At 46.6% G+C, this 26297-nt stretch overlaps 1 protein-coding gene across 1 annotated transcript in view; it reads right to left on the minus strand.

The window, feature by feature from the left end:
- Positions 1 to 23209: 23209 nt before the first annotated feature.
- Positions 23210 to 26297, minus strand: part of LOC140600808 (uncharacterized) — a 69078-nt gene continuing 65990 nt past the window's right edge. Inside the window, exon 9 of the mRNA XM_072768941.1 lies at positions 23210 to 26230. The gene's annotated coding sequence lies outside the window, so the exon portion shown is untranslated. The remainder of the gene's footprint in view (positions 26231 to 26297) is intronic.

The following is a 26297-nucleotide window of genomic DNA, read 5'->3' on the forward strand; positions in this document are numbered from 1 at the left end:
GCCGCTGCCCCTCGGCACAGCCCCGTCCTGCGGCCCAGTGGCTGGGAGAGAACTAGACCAGGAGGTGCCCGCAGCCCCAAGTGACTGGCCGCTGGTATTCAAGCCTATTTTTATTCACAAAAAAAAATCTGTTCTGTATTTTATTCAGCTTTGGGGCAAGGAGAGGTCAACTCTCTTCACCTCTGCTGTAAGATGAGAATACAGCAGGAAATGAAATGACAGGGAAGCCAGCCCAGGAGAGGGAGCAGGGCAAATTACAGGGAAATTAAAAACCTGTGTTCAGATCAGAGCGGAGGGTGTCAAAGCTCCCCTTGCATGGGGGCCCTTCTCCCCAGGCCGTGGGCCACATAGATGCCTCGCTGGACAGACCCCACGTGAGGGCCGGGGACTCGAGTGCTGGTGGCCCCACACAGGTGCCACCCAGCCTGGCCTCCTGAAGGAGGTCCTGGCTTCCACCCACGGCACGCCACCTGTGCCTTCCCATCCCTGTGGGGTCACTGGAGGGGACTTCCCCAAGAAGCGAGCCCGACAGCTGAGGGTGCTGACACCTGGGCCATCTTCACCCGCATCATGGTTACCGAGTGACTTCTGTGAGCAGGGCACAGGGTTCCGGGGCCATCAAGTCAAACACATGTGCAATTATTTGGAACTCAGGTTAAGCAGCTCTCTGTCCCGTTGCTCTCACAGAGGCATGGCTTCAGCTCTTACGTATCCTTCAAAGCCCACCTCGAGTGTTTCCTCCTCCACACAGCCCTCCCTGAACCAGAGCGGAGACTGCAGCTTCAGTCCCAGGGCCCCCAAACCAGAAAATGCCAGACAGAGGAGATTCTCACTTTTCCTCTTGGCCTGCTAGAGGCAGAGACATGATTTTTATTGCGTCCAGAAAATAATCTTTGAGTACCTGTTACGTGCCAGGGCACTGTGCTGGATCCTGGGACACAGGACAAGTTTCTGTCCCCAAAGATCCCAAGGTGGCAGGGGGAGGGGGTAAATGTGCTCCACTCACTGTAGCAGGAAGCGGGCGGCAAAGAGCAGAGGTGAGGCTTCCACGAGCTGTGGGAGCACAGAAAGGAGAGCATCAGGGTGAGCTGCTTGGAAAAGGAGGCATTTGAGTCAGGCCTTAAAAAAAATGGGTAGAATTTCATTTTATTTCGTTTTGTTGGTTTGTTTTGTGGCTAAAAGAAAGACAAATGGCAGAGCTCTGAAGGAGGAGGCTGGAACAGAAGTAGAATCACGGGGTGGAACACTTGAACCTTGGGGTGCACTTGGGGAGCAGTAGGGAGAACTGTGAACCAGTCCTGTCTGGTCACCACCACGAAATACCACAGATGGGAGCGCTTGAACGACAGTAATTTATTTTCTCTTCTCACAGTTCTGGAAGCTGGGAGTCTGAGATTGAGGAGGTGTCAGCAGGTCAGTTTCCCCTGAGGCCTCTCTCCTGGGCTTGCAGACGGCCACCTTCTCCGCGTGTCCTCACACGGCCTTCCTCTGTGTGCACGCATGCCTGGCACCTCTCTTCATGTCCTCATCTCCTCTTCTTATAAGGACACCAGTCATATCAGATAGAGGCTCACCCTAATGACCTCATTTTAACTTAATGACCTCTTTAAAGGCCTTATCCCTAGATACAGTCATATTCTAAAACATAGAGGATTAGAAACGAAGATGTGAATTTTAGGGCAACAGAATTCAGCCCATACAGACAGCAAGCTTGAGGAAGGAGATGCATGGGATGTAGGGAGGAAGAGCAAGATGGTGGGGAAACGGGAAGAACCTTAGGTTGAAGGCAGATTTCATAATCTCTTGAGTGCAAGGCTAATTCATTTGGGTTAGCACATCCCAGACTCTGCTGTGTGCTAATAGATGTTAAGCAAACAAAAGACAGAGTCCATTGTCAAGCTTGGGAAACCAATTTCTTCCCTGCAGGTCTTCTCAGGACCCTTAAGTACGCTAATGTGTGTTGCAAATCCTCAAGAGGGAAGCAGGATCACAGAAGCCAATTTTGGTAACCTCCTGTGACAAATACTGTGGTGAGTACTGCTGAAGGGAGCCAGATAGATTTTTTTTTTAAGATTTTTTTTTTTTTAAGATTTATTTTTATTTATTCATGAGAGACACAGAGAGAGAAGCAGAAACACAGGCAGAGGGAGAAGCAGGCTCCCTGCAAGGAGTCTGATACAAGACTCGATCCCAGGACCCCAGGACCACAACCCAAGCCAAAGGCAGATGCTCAACCACTAAGCCACCCAGGTGTCCCCTCTGGCCATTTTCAAAAGGGTTGTCAACCAGGCCAGCAAAGATTTTTGAGCAGAGGAGCAATATGATCAAATCTTATGTTTAACGCTATTGCACTGGGGTTGAAAAATCTTGACTGTCAAAGACAGTTGAACAATAGCAGCAAGGTAAGAGTAACTTCTAGAAGGCTGGGCCCCTATGGGTAGAGTAGCCTGTGACTGAGCAGAGCAACCTGGCATTCATAGAAGCTGCTCTTCTGCCTCATCAACCCTTCCATTTAACAGGTGAATTAGGTCCTGTGTACAGACCCTCTGGTCTCCCAGCTGACTGGTCTCCTAATCTAGAAAGCCTGGCCCAGTGCACACCTCCTCCCTCATGCCCTCATTGTCCGTGTCTCTGGGCAGGTGGATGCAGGTCCAAACCATCGGGGACCTGATGCCCTGGCCCCTCTCTCTTTAATCTCACAAAGACCTAGGATACGTATTAGGGTGACTAGGACATTCCTGGTGCCTCAAGGCTGAACTGAGGCCCTGCTGCTCTGGCCCAACAAAGCAATTACAGGAAACTCAAACACATTCCTTTTGGAACAAAGATTTCTATTTCCAGCTCCCAGGGGTCCCAGGTGGTATAGACACGTTCCTGGAGGCAGGCATTCTCAAGAATTCAAGAGGTTCAGTCACAGTTGAAGGCTCAGGGCAGATTGCAAGTGCTGATTTGGGGGAAATGAGACCCAAGTATTAGACCTGGGCAGAGGAGATTGTGCCGGACAAGAGCAGTAAGGAGGCTGCAATCAGGGCTGCCCAGTGTTGCTCCTCAGGTGCAGGAGAGTGGTGAGGACCCAGGGGAGGCAGGATGGTGTGCAGAGGTAGACGGCATTCGGGCCAGGGAGCTGGGAGCCCTGGGGTTGGGGGCACCTCACTGGTATATAAAGCCCTCTCTGGGGTACTCACCACCACCCTCTCCCCAGCTGCTAAGAATCCAAGTGAGATATTTAGATGCAGCACTTTGTAATCGGGGACTTTCTGATGTAGCCCCTTCCATATATGAAAAACTCTTTTTTTTTTTTTTCATTTTTGCTGTGTTTTAGCCAAGTAATATGTATGACTCACACTCCTGTCTATCGCCCAGCCCATAAGCCTCACCTGGGGCGGAGGAGCACTCTTACCCATCTTGTTAGTAATTATAATTAAAAGAAGAGAAAAATGAAAAGAAAGAGCTGAGCATCTCACAGGATATTTTTGTTTATTTTTTCTTTCTAGTTTTGTAAATTTTATTTCGCGGGGTATTTTCTTATGCCACTACAATATTGCCCCTATGTAAAAATGGCCCCGTCAAAATGTCAGGTGCCCTCCAGGCCCAAGAGAAGTCCTCCTGCCCTACACTTCCCATACCTTCAGCCCCCACATGCTTCAGAAAATAGGCTAAGGCTCTGGAGTGAGTCTGACCCCCAGGTGGCAGAGAGCCTCCCCACCTCCCTCACTGGGCTTTCTTGGCCATTCCTGAGCAGCTTCACAGATCAAATGAACAGCCTCCTCCCATCCAAGTACCCCTTCTTCACCAGCCGGTCATGGCATCTGCTGGAGCTTATCCACAAAAGCTCACGGCAGAAATGTATACAGCTGTTCCTGCCTGGAGCGGGGGTGGGGGAACCCTTCTTCCCTCTGGTCCAGGGAAGGAGGGAATGAATGAAGCACCCTGCTTACTACCATGAGCTTCTCCTTGCCACAATCAAGTCAATGACTTCGAGGGTCCCAAGGGGCACAGAAATCTGAAGAGACAGCAGTCCCTTAGGCCCCCATCACCTCCTCACAGTCTGTGACCAAACACAGCTATCACTCAAATGGCAGTTGGTACGATCAGACTCAGCTGCTGTCCCAGGTAACTCCGCGTTACCGCCCTCCTGAGATGTGGCAAGAGCCCTGGGGGCTCCTGATCCTGACCTTTCATCTGGGCCCCAGGCTGGGAGCGTCCCTCCCCAGACCTTAGTTTCTTCATTTGTAAGATCAACTCTAGAATCCCTTCCAGTTCCCAGAGTCTATAATCCTGTTCTCTTATGGTTGAACATATGTAATGTTTATTTTGGGAGAAAGGGACTCTTTTTTTTTTTTTTTTTTTTTTGGCTTTGAAAGTGTAACTTCAGACTAATAGTCATTTTGGATGACATCACACTAATTCAGGGCTAAGCAAAAAGCTAGAATATTGCCATAGCATGCTTTCTATGGGGAAAACAGAATGATTTGGGAAATTTCCTATCCCCCAAAACATACGTTTTGAGCACAGACTTTCTCTCTCAGCTTTACTTCTGAAGTGGAATTCTGCCACTTTCTTCCAGACTAGAGGGACAGGTCAGGATGCAGGGAGGGGAGGGCAAGCAGGTGGTAAAACTGGAAGTGAGGGAGTCTGTCGACAGAGACAGGTCTTCCAACCAGAGCCCGGTGCTCTGCCTCTAACACCGCGCTTCTCCAGAGCTGAGGTGCCTGGTGCTCTGGGCCAGCTTCGGGCAAGCTTCACATAGCCCCTGGGGCCACGTGGGGTCAGATGGTCACTAAACCCTCTGGGCATCAGCCACACTCCCTTTCAGCTTTAAGACCTTACAGATGCCGGTGGGGGGGGGGGGGCAGGGGGTGCTGAGCCAAGAGGGCCAGCAGCATCCAGTGGTACCAGCAAATGTGAGCTAGGAACACAGTTCATACGAAACAGTCTTGTATTAATGTGGTTCATGAGTGTAAGGAGTTGTTACTGAGGATCTCACTATCTCCCCAGATATTTTAGGGCTGAATGCCAAGAGAATGTTCTGGGAGACATGGAAGGCAACAAGCACTTGACTGGCCTTCAGGGTACCGAGCAGGGTGGGCGGTTTTGCCCCAGACCTTCGTTCTGCACGAAGCCCTAATCCCAGGCCATGCAATAAGGTTGGGACCCGTCAGAGTAGGAAGCACCAGTTACGTCAGATCTTCTACATAGGGCAGGCTTTGCTGGCCAATGGAGACTGTTGACTTGGGGAGGCTAAGGAGCTATTCTCAGGGCCTTTCTGATGTGAGGCCAGGAAATCATGCAGTGCCCCCTTGCTTCTCTCTGCAACTGGCCAACACAGCCCAGGAACAGACTCAGACTCAAATGGTGAATTGCTAGGTCACAAGAGGACACAAATTAATCAGACTATTTACAGAATCCTGTCAACACACGCCAGAGGGAGCAGGCCAGCCCATGCCAGTGACATTTTGTGGATTTCTTGCAGCATGTTTTGCCCATCCTTTTCTTATTAAACATTCAAATCCTCTTCATGTCCTCTAAAACAGGATTCTGTTGTCTGCTCACCCGCTGAGTACCAGTAATCAAAGACACATGCCTGGAGCCACACTGGACTGGAAGTCCCCAGGGTCCAGGTCTACCACACATTCACAGCACACAGAGACACACACACCAGGCACGTGTCACGCAGATGCTGCAAGGCCAGGGCCTCCCCTGAGACTCGATCTCTCAGCCTCAGCCCTAGCAGTCGTAAGCAGTCCCTGTGGAGCTGACCCACCAAGGCCTTAGCACAAAATGCCTGGCTCCTACAGGTGTTAGCAGGGCAAGTGCCACCCCCTTTTTTGTATGAAGAAACTGAGCTTCAGGGAAGAAGCAGCTAGCCCAAAGCCAGAGAATCCTCCTTAGCAGTCAAGGTTTAGGGTAAAAACAGAGATGGGTTTCTATCCCTCCTCAGTGAGGAAAGACGCTCTTCCTGGCCTGAGGGAGCACCAGCCGCCTGGGCATTGCTTTAGTTCTCTACCCCGGTTCAGGGGACTGACCACTGATCACCACTGCCCTCCTGACACTCCACCAAGTCAGTATCTCACTAATCCAGAACCTTAGCTATAAAAGCCACATTCTGGGGGCACCTGGGTGGTTCAGTGGTTGAGCGTCTGCCTTGGGCTCAGATCATGATCCCAGGGTCCTGGGACCGAGTCCTGCATCAAGCTCCATGTGAGGAGCCTGCTTCTCCCTTTGCCTATGTCTCTGCCTCTCTCTGTGTCTCTCATGAATAAATAAACAAAATAAAATCTCTTAAATTATTTTTAAATAAATAAATAAAAGCCACACTCTGACAGTGTCCCTCATGCTCAGAGGCTCAGAGCCTGCTTCTAAGTCTTAACAGTGCTGTGCAGGCTCCTGACCTCCAGTTGTTAAATGTTCAGGGGTCTTGCTAGACAGACATTTAAAGGTTGGTATTTTGAAATTGACCATGTTGGAAATGGTGATCAGCAAATGCCCAAAGCCACAAATAAGAGATTTTTCTTTTCTTTTCTTTTCTTTTCTTTTCTTTTCTTTTCTTTTCTTTTCTTTTCTTTTCTTTTCTTTTCTTTTCTTTTCTTTCTTTTCTCTATTCTAGAGAATGGGGAGAATCCCTGGGTGGCTCAGTGGTTTAGCACCTGCCTTCAGCCCAGGGCATGATCCTAGGGTCCTGGGATCAAGTCCCACATCGGGCTCCTTGCATGGAGCTTGCTTCTCCCTCTGCCTGTGTCTCTGCACCCCTCTCTCTCTCTCTCTCTCTCTCTCTCTGTTTCTCTCTCTTCTGTGTCTTTCATGAATAAAAAATAAAATCTTTAAAAAAAAATAGAGAATGGTTTATCAGCACATCACTATTTGCCAGACAGGATCACTTTGACTTCAACAAGACCTCAGGCCTTTGTGAGCAGAAGGGATCTATCTAAGGGTTCATGGTTATACAAACAGAAGCGAACTCTGGTAAACATGAATATGATTTTTAGGAAAGATATCAGGTAGTTTACAGAAACCTACAGGAAACACAGAGAATCAAGATCAGGAAACAGGCTGGAACCCAGGGTGGCAAGGCAGAGAGTGCCAGTCCAGGCCATGGGAGGCTGCCCTCCATGCTGCTGGGTACTTGTCAGTCTCTGCAGCCGTGGGCATTGGACCTGGATGTTTGCTGTTTCTACCTTCCATCAGAAAGAAGTCTAAATAGCTCCTGCTTCTTGGCATCCCTTGCTCCAGTTCTGGATGGATACATTTGATTAGCTGGCCATAAGTTGTATATCTGCAGCTAGGGTCTTGAACAGTTCTCATACTATTTCTGCTTCTGTAGCAGGAGGTGGGAGGTTCGTGCTTAGTGGATTTCCCAAATGGACAAAACACTGAAGATGCCTCCTACAGAAACACTCTCCTCAGACCTATAGGCTGATGAGTTGATTGGTCCTAGGAGCCTCCCCTCAAATCTGTTCCTACCCTGACAAAAATGTTTCCCCTCCTCTTCCCATTTAGTCGGGATTTTACAACTTAAATCTTTCTTTTAGCCAATAGGATCCTTCTCTGAAATGGAATAACCTTCCCCATTCTTCCAGAGCTCCAGTGGCATATTTCTCACCTCAGTGTGCATCAATGTAATCTGACATTTTCCTTGTATCTCTTGATTCAGCTCAACTAAAAGAGTGGGAGCCACTCTTAATTGCATACATTAGTAGAAGAGTTAAGCATGAATAATCCAGAATAGCAGGTAACCCAAGAAATATTTCCATACGGCATATAAATTTTTAATTATAAGACGAATTAGAATGGCCTATGTACATTGTGATTGCACAATCAATGAAGATAGTGTTGCTTTAGTCCATAAGTGCAAGAGTGCCTTTCAGCCTATACACTATAAAATACCACTTGTGTAGTACACAGCTTGTGCAACTGTATATGGTAGCTCTGGAGGAAGCTGTTCAGGGCTTTCTGGGCAGGAAGGGAAAATAGCTAGGAAGAGACAGCAACCAAAGATCACATCAAATTGATCACATTGTTGAGAGAGGAGAATAAGTTTTAATAGATAAAATTTAAATGTACACACAGCCCATAAACAGCTATAGTAAGGGATCTTCACATTCATTCAGACTCCTCCCCCCCTCCGCCCATTTTGTATAAAAAGCATTAGGACAAGGACCAAAGAACTTCTCAGTGTTAATTAGGCTTATGGAAAGCAAAGGGTTAGGGACTGTTTTATTATTTGAGGATAGGCTGGTGGGAAAGAGGCAGGACTGCTGGTAGGCAGGTGGGAGGACACTAAGCTGCTCATCAACCAGTCCTTCAGGCTGTGAGAGTCACAAGGGGCTGCAAGGAGATAAGCACATGGCTTGCCCTACTTCCCCAAAGGCATATTCCTTTATAACATGTGAAAGGAACTTTGAGAGTAACAAGTACCCGATGCAGGAAGACTTTGGTCTCTAAGTGATCCCATGTTTGCAGCCTGTTGTTGATTTTACTCAGAACTGAGGTTGCAACTCATCACTTTTCTCTTGGAGGCCAGTCACAGGCCTGCCTCAGTTTTCTAGCCATCCCAGCAGCCCACACATCCCCAGCAGGAGTCTGAGCTCAGCCAGGCCCAGGCTGTGCAGCAGATCTCTGGGGCATGCGGCGGGGCTTCACGGTGACAAGGCATGGGGGGCCATCAGCTTCAGAGCTGAGCTCTCTAGTTCAAGCTGCTCTTGGGCCCCTGACTCCAGAAAACAAGCCCTCGGCTTGTGGTTACTGGATCCAGGCTCCAATCTTTCCAGCACCTTCTCCCAGAGTGGCTGAGAGAGCCCCTTCCCTTTCTAGGCTCCAGAGGCAGGCTGCATGAGCTCTTCCTCCACCCTGGTATGGCCACTAAAGTTCTCAGGCAGCTCTAGAGACCGACATCTGACCCATAACTGCACATACTCATCAGCACCAACCCAAACACAAAGGTACCTGGCCCTGTGTTCCCTTGTCTCTCCTTTTGCCACCTCCCAAAACCCATCCCTGTAGAGTCAATCTAAGCTCCTGCTAATATGCCATAACAGGTAGGACCTCTCAAGGATTAAACATGAAACATGAAGGCAGGTATGAACCTGAAGAAAACCCCCCAAAAAACATGCTTAATAGTCCAGGAAGGGGAAGGGTCTTTTTCAACAGGACACAAAACCTCAATATCCACAAAATATGAGATTGATAAATTTGATTATATTTCCATATAAAGAAGAAAAATACCAAACAACAAATGAAAAGATAAATGGAACCCTAGAAAAGGTATTTGGAACTCCTATCATACAGGTAAAAGACTAATTTACTTAATACTTTTCAAAGCTGATGTGGTGTTTAAGGGAGTCTAATAAATAGCATTTTTCTATTAAAATTCCAAACCAACTTGTAATAGGAAAAAGAATAGACAAATGAGGATGCAAATATCAGCTTTGTTACTGACAGAGTTGTTGGCGAAGGTGACTTAGGTGGGCAGACCAGGCGTCTCCTCGTTCTGGGCCCCAGGATGAAGCAGATCTGCCCACCACATCACAGGTAGCTCTGCAATGCCTTCATCGCTAAGTCTGGGGCATAGCCAAGGGCCACCAGGAGCACCTGTACTCAAGGCATGGGCAGGGGGCAGAAAGAGGACAAGAGATGCACTTACTGATGTCCTCTTACTTGGAAATAAAAAGTGATGAAGAAGGAAAATTCTTCCCTCTCTTCCAACAAATCAACAGAAAAACCATAACACAACAGAAATATGGGACGATCATGAGGGCAAGTCCCCAAGCCTTGAGAGTCTTCCCCCACAAATAGATCAGGCTGGAGGAAATCTCTTAGATCCTTCTGAGCACACAAGATGAGTTAAAAATAGATCTCAGGGCTTGTCTCAGTCAGCTCAGGCTGCTATACCAAAATACCATAGCCCAGGTTGCTTAAACAACAAACACTGACTTCTCACACTTCTGGAGGCTGGAAAATTCAAGGTCAAGGTGCCGGCAGATTCATTGCCTGGGAAGGGCCCTCTTTCTGGTTTGTAGACAGCTGCCTTCTTGCTGTGTCCTCACATGGCCAAGAGAGGGCTCTGGTCTTGGTCTCTCCTCCTTTATGTAAGGGCACTAATCCATCATGGACATTCCAACCACAGGACCTCATCTAAACTCATTTATCTACCACAGACCCCCACCTACAAATACTATCACACTGGAGATTAGGGCTTCAACATATGAATGGGGGGGGGGGATGCAGATATTCAGTCTACAACAGGGCCAGTAGACAAGTAGAGCTGCTGAAAACCATCTTGAAAGAGTATATTGAGCTTATCACACCCCCTCATTACAGCCCTCCCCTCCCTTCCCTTCTGTCTGACCACCTGCTTGCTAGCTAAAGGCGTGGATTGCAATTCTGGGGAACCTCAGTCTCTCTTCCAAGTCTTCATTCCCAGACCATTGCGTAGCCTGAGCCTTCACACCCATTCTTCAGGGAGAGTGAGGACTTTGAGCACAAGCCAGAGGGTAACTGAAAACCCCTTTGCTCTTGTGGTTCCCAGATCCACCCCCCCTGAGGACCTGCATATTCAAGATTGTTATTGTACTCATTTGCTAAAGCCAAACAAAGAGCCTGCACCTGAAAAACACTGAAACTTGTATGGTACTTGGAGTTCCAGGGTATAAAACTGGAGGTTAATCTTATACTCCTGCACAGGGGAGAGAGCCGAGGAACCAGAGAAGTGGCTTTCCAAAGCACACAGCTGGCCCTGGATACCTTCCCAGCTCGGCTGGAAGAGGAAGGGTGGGTTGCTCCCCAAGGGCCAGTCAGCCAACGCCTCCCCCAGGCAAGGGGTCCAGCCAGAGGAATCCCATAGCCCAAGGTCCCTGGCAATCCTGAAGCCTGGCATGCAGGTATGGTGGGAAGCGACAACAGTCTGGAGCCACCTTCTACCACCAGCCCTCTTAAGTAGCATGGCTTATGGCTCTCATGACCATACAAATAGCCAAAAGTTATTTAAACAATCAGTGATCCAAGCATCTATTACTGCTCAACAAGCCACTCCAACCTGATAATTATTATTTAATACTATTTATTATTATTATTATTAATATTATTATTATTATTATTAATTATTATTTTCATGGCTCTAGAGGCTGACTGGGCTCAGCTAGATGGCACTCTTCAGATCCCTCATCTGGTTGTGGCCAGCAGTGGCTAGGGGAGGAGAAACTCTTGAGGTTTCCACATATCTAACTGACAAAGAGACCCAACACCTCTAGCACAGCCTCTCCTTGAGGCCTGGCCCCCCCTTACTTTAGTCTCTTCTGTGACGTGAGATAAGGGGGAACAAGGAGCTGTGGGCCATGGTACCCACCCTCCCTGAATTCAATCTCATTTGAAAGATGGAAGGGAAAAAAATCCAGAAGAACTAAAGAGCCACAGGAGGTAGCATGAGGCGGGCAGTATGGGCAGAGGAGATGAGTTTATTTCAACCCAGAGGAGGGGTGATCCACAATGACGACAGAGGGTATGCTGGGCATATGGCATAAACTTGACACCATTGGTGCTGCCTCTGCTCTGCTATTGTCCCCATTGCTGGTAGTGAGTGTGTTAGCTTTGTGTTTAGTTCTGTGTTCCTGTCAAACTGGAGTCAATACAGCAAGCAAAGTAGTGTTTGGCCCCTAAATAGGAATGGATGGAAAATATCCAGTGTGACCTAATTCCCTCCTCACCTTTAATAATTTATTGCTCTCTTAGGGGGTTCAATTTGACCCTCCTGAAGGTGGTGAGCAGCCTGGAGCTGGTATTTGGTACACAAGGATCAGAGCTAGCAGAGGAGGCCCTGTCTAAGGTATCCAGGAGCCGAAACAGCTCAAGAGGGATCCAAGCCAGATCTCAGACAATACTGAGCATCCCCTAGCTTGGCAAACCATGTTCAGGTGATGAGCCCAAAGAGAATGGGCCAGCCTGAGAGCAAGAGAACCCAAGGGCCAGAGATAGGCTGGAACAGGAATGAAACAAGGGCCCTATGGCAAGCAAGGAGTAGTGTATGGAGTGCCTGGTTTTGACTTCAATGAACTTTCACCACATGGTGTTTGGGTGAGTCAGACCCTCTGCTGAACAGCCTGATTTCTGCTTACATAATAGCAGTAATGGTTCAGATTCAAGGAGGGCTATGGTGTGCCAGGTGAGTGCTGTGAGGCGTTCATATCCCCATTTCATAGAGGAGGAAGCTGAGGCTCAGAGGGGAAGGTATCTCTTCACCATCAACAGTTAACTGTGCACCTGGGCAGTCTGCCCCTGCCCAAGCAGGTGCTTGCCCCAGGGCCACCTCTGAACCCACAATGAGCCCGGGATGCTGGAGCCTATTTCCTTCTTCGCCCAGTGAGAAAACAAGTGACTTTGCCTGAGGTCCAGCAAAGCTCGTGAGTGAAGGAGTGGGGATTTGAACCCATTCTGACTCCCTAGTCTAAGCTCTCTGCACTGCTCCAAAGGTTCTTACTTGGGGGGAGTGAGGGGAGGAGAGTATCCTCCCATGCAGCCCAGAATGGTCTGGAACAAAGTTAAGGAGGAGAGGAACGCAAAACAGAGCTCCTCGTAGCCCCAGCAGGGGAAGAAAGCAGATCGTTAACAGAGGTGAAGGGCAGGGCAGGGAGCAATGCTAACCATATGCCATCTCCCGTTTTTCACTTATAAAAAGAAAATCACCTTGTCATTTTTTTTTAAATTACCTGTCCTGAAGCGGGAAAGGACCAGGTACTCCAAAGAGCTAGACACCTGCTTTCCTCACCGTCTGCTTCCAATCTGTTATCTGGCCTGGCACATGTCTCCTGTTCCTGGGATGTTTTAAGGGGCCTTCCTAGCTGGATCCAAAGAAAACATTCATTTTGATTACAGAAAAGAGGCGCATCTGCTAGCCTGGATTTGTGGGAGAGCCCGTAATCCCTGCATTTTACCTCCTATTAGCCCTCTTCTCCAGGAAAGAAATGTCCTGCTCTTTAAAGTCAAGGCCATAAAATTGTGACAGCTCGCTTGCAAACAGAGCTGATTCTGGAACATGAAACAACCCTTCAGATAAAATATACAGCTCAGGTGTGGGAGTGAGAGGGCCGAGGTCTTAAAACTGAATCAGTCGTTCGTTACATTTTGTTTTATGGATCTATCTGGGCCGTTCCCTACTGTAGAACATCACCAGTTCCAACATTTTGGACATATTTCCCATTAGCCCTTTATTTGAAATTTTATGTTTCCCCTCATAAAAACCTTCAGCAGATTAATGTGCTCGGGATGTTTATTTATAAGTACAGCTGGTCTGCCTGCGAGTTGCTTTTATTATTGGGTTGCCTGAGTGCGCCTTTTGTGCAGCAGCAACATGGTGGGACTGCAACCCAGCAACCAGCATTATCTCAGAGATGAGGAGACACATGGCGGGGTGGAGCTGGGGGCGATGGAGGACATCACACAGGCCTTTGAGGTTTGCCATGCATCATGGCACTTGGGAGCCTTCTCTGCCGGCCTGCTCTTGTAGGCACTGGGAATGGGCTGCGTGGGGCTGGTAGGTAGAAAGGGAACCTGAAGTGGCTGTCCTCATCTCCCAGGGATACCTGGCCTGAAGACCCTTCCTTTCAATGCATGGGGACTAGCTGACGTTATCCAAGCAGGAGCCATTCTCTGAGCTGAAGAAGAGGATCAATTACTGCCCAAGATTTCCAGTATTGCTCTAACCTTAGATGAACAACCATCCCTTCCTTTTCAAGATATGTGATTAATCAGATGCCTTGAAAGTTTTTAAATTTGTACTGTTCTTTCCTTTCTCCTCCTGCTTCATTTTTTTTTAAAGATTTTATTTATTTATTCACAAGAGACAGAGAGAGAGAGAGGTAGAGACACAGGCAGAGGGAGAAGCAGGCTCCATGCAGGGAACCTGACGTGGAACTCGATCCCAGGTCTCCAGGATCACACCCTGGGCTGAAGGCGGCACTAAATTGCTGAGCCACCTGGGCTGCCCTGCTTCATTATTTTTGCACTAAAGATAAGCAATATCATTATTTTTAAACCAGGCCTTTATCGGGTTGTGCGTGTGGTGTCATTTTATTATTAAAGACCATCAGGTTGTATGTTCTTACACATTTGGCTTCATAGGCATCCTATGTTACAGAAACACTGTTTAGCAATATCACTAGTGACTATCCCCCTAGCTTCTGCTATCTCTCTGTAGGCCTGATGGCAACAGTGCTCTTTGATTGGTAGGAAGCTCTATTCTCTCTTGGCCTATATATGCCATGCTTTGGGCCCCTCTGAGGCCATACTATCTATTTCTTCTCCTTGCTTTTGACTAGTCCCCCCCAAACCATCCTTTCCCTGGACAACATGTCCTGGTGCCCTCCCATGGTCTGACTCAGAATCCAAATGAGTGTTGGCACGTTAAGTCTGTTCCATCTTCCTTGGCTGGTGGGTTCTATTGGCAAGATCACTAAGCTCCTCTCACACATAACAGCCATTATGCACTTATGTACTCTTGGCAAAGACCATCACTCAACTTATGCTTCAGGGCTCCAGGGAGAGATATGTTTTATCACTCAGATATCTTTTGATTACCCAGATATTACCAGAGGCAGCAGACATTGAGACCAAAGAAAGAAATGGCAAGAGACTGAGATTTGTCTTGCCCTTGCTCTCAGAAATGTTTGGCAATGTCCAAAGCATGAGAAGACACAGTCCAAGTATCAAATATTAAAAACCATTCATGTGGTGCTTGCTCTGTAATTGGTGCTCAAAGGCCCTCGGAGTGTCAAGAAACTCATGCTATCTCCCCTAATTCCAGAAACCAAAGGGGAAAGAAGAGATAAAAGTCACTGTGGTTGTGGGCTCAGGTCATTTAAAGGAAAAGATGAACAGTTGCTGGCATAAATAACCTCTTTAAAATACTAATGATTGTAACAAAGACGTTCCCCTAAAACTTAAAACTTTTCATGAACCCACAACAGGACAAAGGCCATGGGAAGTTGGGAAGAGCAGAGACCCATCCCTTAGGCATGTGGGGCCTGGACCACACTCCCCTTAGGCACTCAGTGGGTAAAGTCAGTGTTGTACTCCTGTTAAGGTGTTCTGATTTATACATGGCCCCACCTACTCAGTTAAACTCTTGGGTCCAAGTCCAGACTGGCCAAGCTTACAGATTACAGTTCCTTAGGAGAGAGGAGACTTTCTGTAGGCCAAGTCCGGAAGCAAGGCTAGGGTATTTCCCATGCTGGCAATCACCCTGTCAGACACTCTAGGCAAAGGCCCAGGATGCTCCAGGCTCTCAGAGGGCAAGAGCCATGACTTGGGATAGACGAGGAAGACTTTCTAGAGAAGAAGAGAGCTGACAAGAGAGGGTTAAAGAGGCAGAAATGCTTGAAAAATGGGAGCATGGGTAGCTCTGCTTGTCAGTCAGGCAGCATATTTTCAAAGAGAGAAATGGACAAGTTCATTGTATTAAACTAATTCAGAAAGAGACTTGGGTACATATGAACATCTACGCTTTCCAAAGCTAAGCTAATCTCCATGGTGCAGAACTTGGGTGCCTGAGAAACATGTCTGTGCCCTCGGAAGGGTTGTGGTCTGTTTTATTCTCTCCCACAATGTACTGGTGCTCACATCTGGTGCTCTCAGCACGGGGCACCCCCTCAGAATTCTTGGTTCTGACCTCAGAGGAAATGAATCCTGAGAAGCTCCTTGTTCCAGTAAATACAACCCAAGAACTGAGTTTTTCCCTTATAATAAGCAACAAAACTACAATCCTGTCTCCGGGATTCTAGAAACAATAGCTCTGGTGCTCTAGGGCCCTGACTAAAGTGGCTTCCTTCAAAGTCAGGTGGTTCACACAACTCCCAGGGAGAGAGAGGGGCATACAGGGAAGGATTGCTCAGGGCACTGGCAAAGACAAAGTTTCCTTCCAGAATTGCTTCTGATTGGAGTATAGACCAGAGCTGATTGGGACAGGGTTTGCTGCCCTGATGGATTTTATCAGTAACCTGAGTGTAAGGGACTCTGGTTGTCCTCTTCTACCTCGCCCTGAATCATAGACCGCTGAGCAAGGATAGCCCTAAACAGAGCATCAACTTCTTCCCCTGTCACTGGACAGAGCAGAAGCCTAATGAAACCTCCTAAACAAATGAGAGCCTTTCTTAAAGCTGGGATGCAAATAACTAGAGATGGTTTTGGGAAAAGGTCCCAAAGCTCCCACACTCTTCCAGGCCTAAAGCCTGCTTCATTTCAGCCTAAAAATGTCTCTTGCTGCCGGCTGCATGCAAGTGCCCTCCATGAAGGCAGAGAGGGCTAACAAAACTCTTATGGGGAGGCCTCCCACATGCATGCACATTCACAGACACACACACACACACACACACACACACCACACACCACACACACCACACAGTGGGTCTTAAGAACATCATTACTCCCCCAACTTGCTTTGAGGAGTTAATTCACTTGCTGAGTAAGCCTACTTACTTGATGAGTCTTATTTAGGAGGAAACAAAGCCCATCACCCTCCCACAAAAGATTCTATAGCCAATAGAGAGTGTCAGTGAGAAATACCACACAGGTGTATATGAGGATGTGCGCACCTGTACAGGGGGCTGAGGGGCAACACGGCAGGAAATCCTGAAAGAAACAGGCTCCAAATAGATCTTGGGATTGCAGATGTTGTGGATATTCTAAGACCGCCATAGTCTCCAGGAGGGTGTGGGCAACAGACATCAGGCCAAGAGGAAGGGAAGTGAGGAACATGTCTCCTTCGGGTCTGGCAGGAGTGCTCGTAGCCCTAAGAAGTGGCCCAGGAATGCACTGCGGGTCAGAACACTACCCATTTGTTGTCTTCTCCTCAAGGCAGGGGCAATGGCCCCCTCTGGACCCTGTGTCCCACAGCATCATCTTCTACAGGCAGCCTCTTTATCCCTGATTCAAGCTCCATCTGCCTCAGACCCCCAGGTCTATCCTCATGACCTTTGCTATAGGCAGACCCCTCCTGTTCTGATTTTGTATCGTGAGCTTTTAAAAACTAGGTTAACAAGGCTGTTAACAAGGCCAGAGGTGTTTGGTTTCTTTGCTTTAAATCAATCGATCAATCAATCAATCCCATTATATGATTTCTTTAATATGTGTAGGCAATTAGATTTATTATTCCATCCTATCCAGCCAGATTTTTTTTGAGATTATCTTTAAACAATATATAATAACTAATGGGATGTTGGGCAGAGCGTCAAACTCAGGGTATATTAGGGAGAAGTAAGATCATAAGTGAGAAGACCTTTGTAAATGACCATGCATTGGGTATGCTGAAATTTTTATAGGATTATTCCTACCATGCCCTGCTTCCTGCAGTCTGGATCGCCACAAGCCCTCTCTCCTACCACGGGGGTGTCCTGCCTGGATTCCGGGTCCTAACTACTGGAGGTTGATCAGAGAAGGTACCACCAGGTTTTGTGAGGCTTTGGGAAGATCATTGCATCTACCTGGAGCTGATTCTCAATGAAGGGGCTCTAGAATTGTCAAAAGACCAGACAGCTTTGAGTTTCCTTCCAGTCTCATGCTCTACCAGTCCCTGGTCCTGCGTTGTCCATCGATCCCCTGGGGAGGACAGGTGATCCTGCAGGTTTTCAAGCATACCTGACCCAACCTTTCACGTGGGTGCAGCCAGACCAATACTGGGCATATAATAGTCACACAAGTGAAAACAGTCACCTCCCTTGCAGGTTCTGGGCTGCAAAAGGTGAAAGGAACTCCATGAATGCTCTAGTTCATATTTCACTTTGGATTAGAAGAAAAACCGCAGAAAAATAAACCGTGTCAATCAGCCCTGCTGTGTAAACAAGTGGTTGATGATAACCCATGAGACAGTTTGCATTTCTTTATGGAGTAGCCAGCGACAAAGATCCAAAAACAAACCTTCTCTTTTACGGTTATTTGGAAAAAGAACAAGGAAAGCATTTGTTTTACCCCTGGGAGCTGCTACAAGGAGCCCCTCACTCCCCAAATAGCCTCTTTGCACAGCAAGCCTGTGGTTCTTCTACTGCCTGGCCCCAGCTCTGGAGATGACCAAAACCCAGAGGGTCTGAGGTAAGGCTTCCTGAGCACTGGCTCCCACAGGCTCCTACCCTCAGAGGCATGGCAGGGGTCTCCTCCTGAGGCCCTTGCTAGCAGACCAGGCATCTTTGTGCTAATTAGGAAAAGACAGCCCCTACTTTTCAGATGCAACTCTGGCTCGGCAGGCAGACAGAACCCTTGCAGATTAGAAAAAGGTACCTCTAGCTCCACATCAGCGGTCTTTCAAGGGCCAGATAAATATTTTAGGCTCTACAGGCCAGAAGGTCTCTATTTAACTACATAACTTTGCCATTTGTCACATGAAAGCAACCATAGACAATTCATAAACAAATGGATATGGCTATGTCCCAAAATATTTTTATTTATAAAAATGGGCAGTGGACCTGATTTGAATCTTGACTAGTGTTAGCCAACCCTGCTCCAGATGGTTGCAGCCCACCACCAGAGCTTGAAAAAAGGACACTGGCTAAAACTCATCCACTTCTTATACTTTTGATTGGGTACCCTTGGGCAAAACCTACACAATCCTACATGGTGGCCCTTCCTCCAATTCCCCAAGATGCTGGGGATTTAAGAGGACAAACTTCTTGGATTTGGGATAGACCACCCCAGTGGTTTTAGTATCCCTGAACCTCCACCAACTGTCCCCTGCTCCAAAAGCCTACAGATCTTGGGGTCACACCAATCAGAATAACAGTGGTACAGAACCAAAGCCTCTTTCTCATTCCACTGAGTAGCCCCAAGCACTGAACATGTCTTTTAAAACCAGACTTCTAAAATAAAATAAAATAAAATAAAATAAAATAAAACCAAACTTCTTCTATTATTTGAAGAGATAAAAAAAAAAAAAAAAGGTCTGAAAAGGCAGGAAGTCCAGCAGAGCCAAATCACAGTGATTCTCAGATGAGCAAAGTAGCCTTTCTTTGGCAAAGTACCAACTAACCAGTGAATAATTGGTTAAAGTGGAAGATTAAGAGAGCTGGCAGAAACAAGTTGTTTCTGGACATTTTCCACCTTTTTTCCCAACCAGTCTTCCAATTATAATTAAAATATGATGGTGCCATATGCAAACCATGGACAGTCCACAACCTTACAATGTAAGTGAAATCTACAGAAAACCCATTTCTTACAGCACCAAAGAACAGCCACAGGAAAAGTTTGCAGGAACTGGTCTGACTTTAAGTGGAATACACTATTGTATTACTCACCCTTCATTTGACCTTCATAAATATCAAGACCTTACTATCTTGTATCCTGACATTTAATTCTTTCCTGCCGTCTAATGAGGCCACATTTGGTTAGAAGGTCACTTGTCATTTACAATGCTGAGAGAGACATATTTCAGGGAAGCTCCTAATTCACAGCAAGTCATGAAGTTGTGGACAAGATTACAACATGTGCTGGCCTAGAAACAATGGAGGCCCTCTGACTTAGCCAGGTCTTTGTGGGATCACACTAAAAGAATGAAAAACAACTGAGGGAGGCTGGCATTCCTGCATGAGCTGCAGAGTCTGGCCGATATCACTCTAAATTCAATTATATAGAAGAAAGTGTGGATTCATGTTAATATATTTTACAAGATCCTATAATTTATCATCTTTTGTTTTTCCTTATGAATAACAGATTTTCCCTCAGTTAAAAAGCACATTGGGGGTTGGTCGGATGAAAGAAAGCCCAAGAGTCACTTGATTTTTCCTTGGTGGACAGGAAGGCCATACATATTCATCTCCCCAAGATAGCTTGGCAAAGATTTGACAGAGAAGTGTGAGGACATACATGGTAAAGAGAAAGATTGCAGATGCACCTACACTTCACACTGGCGGAAGGAAAACCGGGTGAATGGAACATTCTAGATAAGAATGATGGTTGATGATTACTCCAAACCCTTCCCTGGCCCCAGAAGGTGAGGGTACAGATTTTATAAACAGCAAGAGGAACTGTCCAAACACCACCCAGAATTCAACCCAGGTAGACACAAACCTACATGCCAGAGGTGAGGATTTGATGTCAAGAATATGGAGCTGACTTAGTTGGAAAAGGCAAAGCCTTTTAAGATAGCTCACTCATGACACTGCTGAATTCTAACACCATCTCAGAACTCATGTCTCCAGCAGGGGCCAAAGTTTACCCAAAGACCTCTGGTATCAATGCATCCTGTCATGCCATGCTTCCTCCTTGCCAACACATACATAAGGGATAAAACCTCATACTGGCCTCTTTCATGACCCTGAGGTTGCATCATGTTGTTGTTGATGCAAATCTGGTCAAAAGTAGCTGCGGAAGCCTATGGTGTAAGAGTGTGTAGAAGCACTGTCAGTTGTCTTCCCTGATGGAGATGTGAAAACAGAAGAGAGGGAGCTCTGGAAAGGAAAAGGAATTCTCACATTTGGCCCATGCAAGTCCACCTGGGAAGGAGAAAAGGCTGTAGTAGAACCGCAGGGGGACATCAGACAGACCGAGGGCCAGTCTGATGAGCTTTTCCCACAGTGATAGGGACAGATTATATTTTCCAAGGATTAATTTAATAGGATCTCTCACTCACATGCTTTTCTACAATGTGATCTTGGCACTCTCCCACCTCCTTGAATCTGAAAGGGCCCTTGGTGGCTTTGACAAGTAGAATTTGGTGAAGATAGCACCAGGCCAATTCAGCTTCCCACTCTGGGCACACTTGCTCTTAAGATGCTACCTCTGGAAAATCAGCCACCTTGCTATGAGAAGCCTAAGCCACTTGGAGAGGCCAACTCTAAGTGCTTCGGTCGGGTGGACACCACCATCGAGCTCCCAGGTGATGACCACATCAACTGCTAGACCACAGAATAAAGCATGTTAGATTCTAGCCCAGCTGAGCCTTCATATAATGTCAGACCCAACCAACTGACTGCAATCACAGGAGACACCCCAATGGGGAACCATCCAGCTGAGCCTGGTAAACCCACAGAAGTGTGAGAGATAATAATAAACTGTTGTTTTAAGCCACTAAGTTTCAGGGGTTTTTTTGTTGCATATCAATAGATAACCAAAGTATATGGTATGGTGTGAATATTGTTCAATTGGAACTGATGCTGACTGGCAGTAGGGCTGGAGCAGAGTCCTTAGAGATCTCCTGCTGTGTCAAAAGTTTATCCTTTAATTTCTGGGGCAAGGTCCAGGGTTACAGAAGGGCACTCCGGGAGATTGGGGCAGAAAGCATTTCAGTATTTTAATACCAGTTATGGACAAATACATGAGCACCAGCTGGGCATCATCCCCAGTATCCATCATCCTAGAATTCATACCTACATCCTTGCTGGGCTGTGTCAGATGTGAGAAAGCAACCTATACTCAGATCAGGACATGTAAGTAGGTGTCACTCCTAGTACCCAACATGTTCACCATTTTAGTACCTTTTTCTATCCATGATTGCACTTAGTCTTTACAATAGTCTTTAGAGGCTGATGCCACTGGCCTTCATCTGACAGATGAGATCTCAGGTCCAGAGAAATTAAGTAGGGACGGAGGCAATAATGGGAAGTATATTAGTTGGGATATTTTATTTCTAATTCTGGTTCTGACACCTTAGTCTGGGAACTTAAGCCAGTGCTGTGACCCCTTAGAGTCTCCCCATCTCTCAAATGAGAAGATGATCCATAAGAACTCATCTGTCATCACCATTCTCTGACTTTGTGACTCCCCTGAGGTCACCAGGAGGGGACAGTAGAATCAAGATATGGTCTCAAGGCTCTTGACTTTGTCCAGTACTCATGTGACTGGTCCCACAGCTGCCTTCCTAAGACATCTCAGCATCATTAAACAGTAGGGAAGCCAAACCCTATCCCTAACTCCTAGACAGGAGAATATATTTGGGTCGCATCCAGATCTACTTGTGCCTCTGGCCCTGGGCCTCCTGCCCTGATATGCAAGGACTAAATCCCCACCTTCATGCTTTGTAGGGAAGTACGTACAGGGATAAGGAGAGAGGAGGATTGGGAGAAAGATGAAGTGGGGGGTTGATTCTGAATCTCAGCCAGATCTGCCCAGGCTAGCTCTGAGTAAATCCTGCAGCCACCACACAGGAAGCTGCTAATCAGGGCAGACACTCTCTCATTCAGAGGTCCAGGGCCCCTGTCCTGACCTAGTCCTAAGGCAGTATCGGGAGGTGATGAATCTCTCCTGAGATTGTGTGGTTTCCAGGAAAGCATTCCAGAATCTGAAACCGGCTTCAAAGGAATGCATATCTGCTCACTCCCTCCCTGGCTGGGAACCAGCCCAGGGCACCTTATTCTTATTAAGCTGGAGATGTCTTGGACACTAAGCTTGAAAAATGCACCAAGGATTTTGACACAGATGGGGAATGGTGTAGCTATGCAGAAAACCCCACTGTTGGCAGCACTAGACTTTCTCTGAAAGATTGTTGGGGCAGTAATTTAATTCCTATTCATTTCACTTTTTCTAGTTTTGAAATAAAAAGGAAAAATTTTTTTTCATCTTATAACCTTCTTATATTTGTGAGGATGAGACAGAGTAGAAGCTGAAACATCCATTACCTGCTCAAAGGTGCAGTATGACAAATACTAGAATCAGAAGTAAAGGAGAATCTCTATGTAGAGAACACAGAAGAGTGTCCAAAATAGTCTATCAGAGGAAAGGAGGCCTGAAGTGAAAATTAGGTTGGAGAATTGAGCAAGATCAGATTGGAATGAGCAAATATGATTGACTTGGTATGTGGCCCAACATCCCCTGTTCCTCCCTCCCTGGAGTTCATATGTGTGATGAGCATGGTGAGAAAAAGTGGGCATGTGGGTCATTATAGCAACTGTGAAGGGGCAGGTTATTCTTCATGTATTATTTTTTTTGCCCTCATCTGAACCTGAGTGTAAGGCTTCCAGTGGATGTCCCACCTTGTGATGGTCAATTTTAGGTATCAACTTGACTAGATCACAGTACCCAGATATGTAGTAAAACACTAAAGTAGGTATACATATCTGTGACAGTAAATCTTAGATTACATTAACATTTAAATAAGTGGACTTTGAGTAATGCAAATAACTCTCCAGAATGTGGGTGGTCCTCATTCAATCAATGGAAGGCCTTAAAAAAGTTTGATGTCCTCCAAGAAAGAAAGAACCATTTTCTTTTTTCTTTTATTTTTATTCAAATTGAATTAGCCAATATATAGTATATCATTCGTTTCAGATGTAGTTTTCAGTAATTCATCAGTTGCATATCATACCCAGTGTTCATTACATCATGTGCCCTCTTTAATGCCCAACTGCTTTCAGTCTGCCCTTGGACTCAAGACTGAAACATCAGCTCTTCTCTGTGTTTCCAGGCTGTTGGCTGGATTTTGGACTTGCCAACCCGAATAATCACATGAGCTAATTCCTTAAAATAAATCTATCTCTGTATACCTAAACCTAAATCTGTATCTATACAATATATGAATATATATGTCAGAGGAGAATAAAAAAGAAGTGGTTGGAATGATATCAGGTTGGGTGATGAAGTGGTCTGTGAGAAGATGATGAGAGCCCCATGACATACTCATTTATCAGCACCTATGCCTCAGCATTACCCAGAAAATGTACACATTTCACCAAGACCTGTTCTCTGCTCCCCTCTCCTCTCACTTGACACATTTTGCCTGGTTGATCTAATCTTATTTCATCTCTTCAGCCACATTCCCATTATGGACAATTCCGAAACTTCTATCATCAGCCCTGACATCTCTGTTGAGCTCCAGAACCATGTATCCAAAAGCTCCTGGACAACCCTTCTGGGAGTACCACTGGAACCTCCCACCCAAGATATACATCATCCTTCCTGCCCAAAAACTCAGCTACCCCTCCTGAGTAGCATTATCACTGGGATACTCTGGAAACTCAGTTTCCCAGATTGCCTTGAGAATCAAGGATGATCTCTAACCATCCCAGCTTTAACATCCTATACTCACTATATCCTGCTGGAGTTACCTCTTAAGATTCTTCCAGTGATAAAGTCACTGCCCTAATTCAGTACTCATCTCTGGCTTGAACTATCAAATAGCCTCCAGTTGGTTTCACTCACTGGTCCCACCTATAGTCAATCAACAGGATGCCCTAAGTTGCTCCCCTTGTGTTTAGACTCTTTCTAAAAGGAGCATTCTCCTACTTCTCAAAGGTGATGAGTATATACTGGGGTGAACATATCTGACTCAAGGGTGGCTACTTCCAAGTAGTAAGGCATTTTGAGTCACGCTTCTCCAGGCATCTCAGGAATGCATCATTTTTATGTTCTCAGGTTTGCTCAGATCCTTTGGTCAATCTTCCCACACTGGTCTGGAGAGCCAAGGAAGTATCTTCTTTCCCTCAAACCTACCAGGATTCCACCTCAGCAACAAGAATAGAGGCAAAGAAAGATATTCCAGACGACCTGCTTCAAGGCACGTTTGCAGTGTAATGTGTCCTCTGGGGGAGTTGGCCTGAGCTATCAGCACCTTGGAGAGCTCCAGCTCTGACCTCTGTTGGGGAGCTAACTGGACCAGAGTCCTGGATTTTTCTGAGGGAGGTGGCAGGAAGAGGAAAGTGCTGATGCTGAGCACCTCCATTAGCCAGATGCCCATCTTGTGCAACTTCAAGGATCCCAAAAATGCAACTGGCCCGGAAGTAAGCCGAGTTGGGTTTCATGGGTTCTACAGCTGCTGCTCAGGTGGTCCACAAGAGGTTGGTGGGTATGATCCTGAATCACAGAGGAGCTAGTTTTACCCTGAAGACTAGTGCTCCACAAGATTCTGTGCCCAGACTGCACAGGATTCATCAGCTGTCATGATTTCATTTCAGGTTAATTACCAGTGAAGAGACAAGCCACTTTCGAGTCACCCCTCTTTCTGGACTAATCCTATTTGTGCTTCATAGAGCCTACCCCTGCCATTTTCACCATGGACATTCCAGCATCTCAGTTGCAGCACCCTAGGATGAACAGGGCAGCAAGGAAATCAGGGATGTGGAGGCTTCACCTGATCTCTGGCTCAGTGTCCACGTGGGAGAGGAAGTGTTGCCCCTGATCACACGCTCAGGGAAGTCTGAGGAGATTCATACACTGGGCCAGTCCCTGCTCTGCTCTTTGTCCCTACTGGACCAGAAGCCTCTAAACCTGGAATAGAAAGAAGTGGATCTCTAAGTAAAGACAGCACATGTCTGTAGGGTGACAGAAAATGTCTTTGCTCCCTGGAGATAACACAATTGCTCCTCCACTCACGTTTGCTCCCTCAAATGCAGCCCTGCTCTGTTACTGCCCTCTCCAACCTGTGCTTCTATGTAATAGCCCAGCTGAGCTCCTATCACTGAGCTATTACAGCCTCCAATCTGCTCACAGAGTGTTTGACATCTCCAGGGCCCCATGTAATTTTCACAACAGCTCGGACATGTAGATAGGGCTTTTTTGTTATCTCCCCTTACAAATGAGAAATTCTTGGACTAAAGGTTAGGTGACTTGTCTAGACATGCAGAGTTCCTGACTCTAGTCAGGTGCTCTTTACAATTTCTTAAAAACTGCCATTAGGCCAGTACCCCACTGTGGTGCCCAGAAATACTGCAGTGTGAACTTGTAATGCTGCCAGTGAAAAAAAAAAAAAAAGTAAGAAACCGACCTTTTGAAGATTATACTTATCTGTCCGAGTTTGTCAAAGTCCATCTGTTACTCTCTGCCCTCTGAGCACAAGCAAAAACCCAGTTCACTGGAAGCCTGTCAGCAGCTTCCTCTGAGGTTTTGGAGTTGTCCTGGGGACATTTCCACCCCCTCACACATATAGGTCAACCAAGGTTCCAAAAGAAAGAGCAATTCTTTTTTTTTTTTTTTTAAAGACTCCCTGGCAAACATTTGACCCCTGTTTATTTTGTCAGATTTGCCTTTAACTCTTCAGGTATAATCTCCTCAGAAAGAAAATGTGAATCCAACAAAGGGAGACACGTTCAGCTTTGTCCATGATTTCAAGTGCCTGAGAGATGTGGCCATACAGAAAAGATGTTCCTGATTAGTCACAAGAAATTGGTGGGGTGGACGGGGCCTCACCATTCATAGCTGTGATCTGCAGCAGCCATAATAATGGTGCACACTTTTGTCAATGGTGCCACCCTTCTCACATTCCAGCTCTCAGTTTACTCATCTGTTATCTCAAAGGATAACATTCTTGGATGAGCAGGAGGAGGAAAAATGCCTGAGGACAGAGGAAACGAAAGGAGACCATTAGCCTGTTCTCCCTATAGTAAGAACAACCCCAGAAA

The sequence above is a fragment of the Canis lupus genome, chromosome 12, assembly GCF_048164855.1.
Source record: "Canis lupus baileyi chromosome 12, mCanLup2.hap1, whole genome shotgun sequence".
NCBI lineage: Eukaryota > Metazoa > Chordata > Mammalia > Carnivora > Canidae > Canis > Canis lupus.